The sequence below is a fragment of the Myodes glareolus genome, chromosome 1 (assembly GCF_982192425.1).
Source record: "Myodes glareolus chromosome 1, mMyoGla1.1, whole genome shotgun sequence".
Classification (NCBI taxonomy): Eukaryota; Metazoa; Chordata; class Mammalia; order Rodentia; family Cricetidae; genus Myodes; species Myodes glareolus.
Window position 1 is genome coordinate 116747694 of NC_142026.1, and position 6000 is coordinate 116753693.

Here is a 6000-nt window from a genome sequence, read left to right on the forward strand (position 1 = left end):
AGGCTGGACTTGAACTCTTGATCCCCCTGCATTTGCTTCTCTGGCGATAGAATCCCACCACCAGCCAGCCGTCTATCTTGTCAGGATTAAATACGATGTATTTCAGAAACGGGCCAAGGAAGATTACACAGAGGACTTTTCAGGTTTGTTTTCTAGTCTCTGTTACACACGTTCCCCGTAGTGCTGGTCCTACAAAAAGCCCATTAAGAGGACGTGATTATAACATTGAGAGGAGGCATCCGGGCAGTGGTGGTTCACGCCTTTAATCCCAGCACTCGGGAGGCAGAGGCAGAGGAATCTGTGAGTTTGAGGCCAGCCTGGTCTATAGAGCGAGTTCCAGGACAGCTAGGGCTGTTACACAGAGAAACCCAGTTTTCAAAAACAAAACCAAACAAAATTCAAAGAACGTAGCGGGCTAGGGATGTAACTCAATTGCTAAAGCACTTGTCATTTGGGAGGCGGAGACACGAAGATCAGAAATTCAAGGTCACCTTCAGCTGCGGGGAGAACTGAAATTGAGCTGAGACCCTGGCTCACACAGACACAGCCCAGAATCCTGAAATCCTCTGTGCTACCAAATCCTGCCATGCCTCTTTTAAAGGCAAAGTCAAACTCCCATGAAGCTGTTCACAGTCTTCATAGATGCAACTTCGTGTTGATATTGTCATATTACTCTACACTTCATATAATGCCATTATTATTGGATAATTTTTAAAATATAGGTTCTGTGTTGGGGGGATTGATTCCTTGGCCTTTCTTCCCTGCCACCTCCCCAAGGCCTAGCAGCTCTCTCATGCCCTGGGCCTTTGTTGCTGTCTGAAACTCTTCCCACAGGTGCATCTGTGGTTTATTCTCCTGCTCCAAGGTCACCTTGGAGCGCTGCTCCTCTAACACCTGGCCTAGGCTCTTCTACTGCACACATTCCTCTTATCTGAATTCTTTGTCTTTGTTGCATTTTCTACCTGACGTTCAAGTGTGAATCTCTGTATGTACTAATAGTTAATAATTACTGAGCATTATTGTGGCCATTTTTCTTTTTATACTAATTACCACAATAATGACAACAACCCCATGAAATAAGCTTTACAAGCATTTTTTTTCTCTTTTGAAAAATTAGGAAATTGAGAACAAAAAAAAGGATTTTAGTAACTTGTAACTTGCATTCATACTAAATATCTGGATCTAGGATTTGAAATCTACTCAACTCTAAAATCGGTACCAGTTCTGAAGTCCCCTAAGTCACTAGGTCTGAATTCGTTAGAAAGTGTTTCTTCCTCACCACTCTCCCGAGGCCAGTACCTCAATCATGAATGATCAAAGGAAGTTCAGCACTGATGTGATAAACTGCCTGTTCTCTCATCTCCTATGTTCACATCCTTAATCTCTGCACCTCCAACTCCATGCCTGTCTTACAATCTAAAGTAATAGTGAGATTGCTTCATGCACACGTGCTAGGTTCTGAAATGTCCTTCTCAGGTCAGAATCTGTCTTTTTACCCTTCCCTGCCGTTCCTCAAATAAGCCTATTACTTCTGACTCTCTAAGGTCCCACATAGTTAGTGTATGCAGAATTATACTTTGAAGGGCTGGAGAGATGGCTCAGCAGCTAAGAAAAGCATTCGCAGCTCTTGCAGAGGACCCAAGTTCCATTTCCAGCACGCGTCTTACCACATCTGTTAGTCTAGTTCCTGGGATCTGATGCCCCCTTCTGGTTTCTGTGGGCACTGTACAAACGTGGTACATATACATGCATGTAGTCAAAGCACTCATACATATAAAATAAAAATAAATAAGTCAAAATTCTACTTTGAAATCTGTAACATGGAGGGTCATCTTGTTGGGGTTTCTGTCCTGCCTGATACCCCACAGCTGGCAAGCCCCAAAGAAAATCACACAGAGATCTCCATAAGTTATAAAACTGATCGGCCCATCAGTTCAGTCTTCTTATTAGCTCTTGTAGCTTATATTAACCCATTATTCTTATCTATGTTAGCCACATAGTTCGGTACCTTTCACAGCGGGGCAGGTCACATATTGCTTCTTCGGTGATCTGGGCTGGACTGATGAGAACTGGGTTTCCTCCTTCCCAGCATTCTCCTGTTCTCCTTGCCCCACCTCTACTTCCTATCTGGTTGACCCAGCTATACTTTCTGCCTGGCCAATCAGTGTTTATTTAAAATATGATTGACAGAATACAGACAATTCTTCCGAACCAGAAATCCAGGCATGGTGGTACAAACATGTATTCCCAGGTAAAGGAAAGGTTGTGAGTTCAAGCCCACCCTGGTTTACATAATGAGATGATGTGGGATTCCCCTCTTTATGCTGTGATTACCATTAATGAATAAAGAAACTACTTTGGACCCATAGCAGGGCAAAACTTACCTAGGCGGGGAAAACTAAGCTGAATGCTGGGAGGAAAAAGGTGGAGTTAGGGAGAAGTCATATAGACCCATCAGAGTCAGATGCCAGAACTTTAGCCGGTAAGCCACAGGCACGAGACCATAGACAGATTAATGGAGATGGGATAAATTAATATGTACGAGTTAGTTGGTGTGGAACAATTCTGTATCTGTCAATTATGTTTTAAATAAATGGTGATTGGTCAGTAGCCAGGTAGGAAGTATGGGCAGGACAACCAGACAGGAAGTAAAGATGGGGCAATGAGAACAGAAGAATTCTGGGAAGGAGGAAGTGCATTCCTCCCGAGTCCTGTCTAGACACTGAAGAAGCAAGATGTGACCTGCCCCGCTGAAAAAGGTACTGAGCCATGTGCCTAACATATACTAGAATAATGGGCTAATATAAGTTATAAGAGCTAATACAAAGCCTGAGCTAATGGGCCAATCAGTTTATAACTTATGTAGACTTCTGTGTGATTTTCTTTGGGACCATAACAATTGCAAGAACGGGGCAGGACAGAAACCCTGATAATAAGCAGGCCCTCATGTTACAGTTAGTCAATAAGAAAGTAGAGCTAATGGGCCAAGCAGTGATTTTGGGACTGGGTAGCTGGGAACTAACTAGCAGCCTCCCTACAACAATGAGACCCTGTCTCAAAAAATACACAGACAGAAACCTATACTTTGATCATATTGTCCCATTGTAGAACATGCTGTAAGGATTCTTGTCTTCGGGAATCACAGAGTCTAGGACCTTATGATCAGACCTGACAGACCCCTGCTTCCTCCCTACATTGTCATTCCTATTATCTATTAGTAAATACTAATACTAAGTTAACTACAGCATGGGCTTCATAGTGTGTGAAGTTCTCTTTCTGTGACTCTACAGCCCTGTAATGCTTTCCTAATGTAACAGGCCTTTAAGTAGGAGACTTCTCACTGAGAGATGATGGCAAAGAAATATCAGCCTCAGACCAGGCATGGTGGTGCGTTCACACTGTCTCAACAGTGGAGAAGCTGAGGCATGAAGATCGTAAGTGTAAGGCCAGTCTAAGTTGTATAGAAAGGCTCTGTCTTTAGAAAGTTACTAATTAAGCTGGAGAGACAGTTTAGCAGTTAATGCTACAGGCTACTCTTGTTGCAGACATGAGTTAGAGCCTAGCACCCCTGTTGGGCAGGTCACAACCTCCTGTAATTTCAGCTCCATCTGATCTAAGACCTCTAGACCCCACAGAAACCTGCACAAACATGTATACACACAAGTGTATACACACATGTATGTGTAATTTAAAAATAGAGCTAAAAGTAAAAACAACCACTAGCACTGTGAATTCTGAAGAGAAGCAACAAAGTTCATTCCCACTTTTTGATAAGAGGCATCTGAAAGCTTCACCTTGCCAACAGCCACCGCCTCTGGCCCACAGACCCATTTCTTGGACAGGTAGAGTCCCTTGGACAACACTGCTCTGGAAGGTACTGTTTAGGAACATTAGTTTCAGATGAGTTAACATTTGTTTATGCTGTGGAACATTTGCTTCAATTACGCAAAGATGTGTTACATTGTTCTATGTTGCATTTGTTTAACTCTGTGAAGCTGTGTTATTTTGCCTGTCTAAAACATCTGATTGGTCTACTAGAGAGATGAATAGCCAATAGCTAGGCAGAGAAATAAATGGAAGAAGAAAAGTAGGCTCCAGAGAAAAGGAAGGAACAAGAAAAAGAGGAGAGGAGGGCACCAGGGGCCAGCCATCCAACCACACAACCAGCCATGGAGTAAGAGGGAAAGAAAGATATAGAATAAAGAAAGGTAAAAAGTCCAGAGGCAAAGTGTGGTTAAAGAGAAATGGGATAATTTTAGTTAGAGAAGCTGGACAGAAATAAGCCAAGCTAAGGCCAGGCATTCAGAAGTAAGAATAAGTCTCCATGTATTTATTTGGGAGCTGGGTGCCAGCCCCCACCCTCCACCCCCCGAAAAAACAACTACAAGGTACACAAGTGATGGAGTGAGAAGGGAAACTCAGGAGTATGAGGAAATCATCACCAGGAGAAACTGTTCCCTGCCCCCATCCCCCAGCCACCACCCCATGAATCCCCAGTGGGCTGGGTAACAGACGGCTTAGCAGTTTCAGAACTAAGTGGGGGCTTTTCTCTGTATCCTTCACGTCCATGATATTTCAAGTATAAAGAGAAAGAAGTACAATCTATACAATTTACCATGCGAGTCCTTTGAAGTCCAGTCGAATTTCTTTCTCGAGCATTTCTAGGCATATCAATTTTTAGTGACATCATCAGAGAGCTATTCTAAACAGATGGTCTATATTATATCCAGACAGATTTTAAAATGCTGGTTTTGGAGTAAGATCAAACAGTTGGTTACTGCTAGAAAAATGTTTAGACTCTTTTAAAACTGGAAATCACTAATCATTTTTTTTCTGGTATTCTTTTTCATGAAATATCTGAGTAGGGTTGTATGTACTTACAAAGAATTTCCTATTGTTCGGAAACAGTAATGTTATTTTGTATTCCCACTAGAAATGTATATGAAATTGTGGTATTTTTCTTACATCCTCATGAAGACTTCTGGAGTGAGTCTAATGGGTGAGCAGTGGTGCCTCACTCTGGTTCAGACCTGCACTTTTCTAATGACCCTAGGCAAATTCTCACATATTTGCTTAGTACCAGAGTATCTATTTTGCCTTTGGTGAAAGCCAATGTTTAAAATGTTTTATGTTGAACTGTTTTATTTGTTAGTTAGTTAGCTTGTTTATGTGTATGTGTGTGCAACTGGTGCCTATATGGAGACCAGAGGAAGGAATCAGATCCCCTGAGCTGCAATTATAGGCAGTCACAAGCTGCCGGGTGTAGGAGCTGGGAACTGAACTCTGGTCCTCTGCAAGAGTAGTATACAATCTTTTTGTTTGTTTGTTTTTCGAGACAGGGTTTCTCTGTGTGGTCCTGGCTGTCCTGGAACTCACTATGTAGATCATGCTGGCCTCCACTTCAGTGATCTACCTCTGCCTCCAGAGCACTGGGATTAAAGGCATGGGTGTGCCACCATGCCAGGCAAGAGTAATGTACACTCATAACTACTGAACTGTCTCTCCAGGCCCTTGAACTGTTTTCTTATTGTTGATTTTTGAAAATCCTTCATTTTTTTTATGTAAGCGCACTATCAAGCACACAATTCACAAGTTACAGTCCATGGTTTATTTTCTTTCCTCCCCCACCCCCCACTGTGTTGTGTGGTGTGTGTGTGTGTGTGTGTGTGTTCAAGCAGGGTCTTCGGTATTTGAAGATGACCTTCCTGATCCTCCCGCCTCTGCCTCCAAGTGCTAGAGCTGTAGGCTACCAGGCCTGACATCTCAAGGTTCATCTCTTTTTTGTTTGTTTGTTTTGTTTTGTTTTGTTTTGTTTTTCAAGACAGGGTTTCTCTGTGTAGCCATGGCTGTCCTGGAACTCACTCTGTAGACCAGGCTGGCCTCAAACTCACAGAGATCCATTTGCCTCTGCCTCCTGAGTGCTGGGATTAAAGGCGTGCACCACCACTGCCTGGCATGGCTTGTCTTTTTACTCGTTTAGGAATATCCTTTATAGAACAG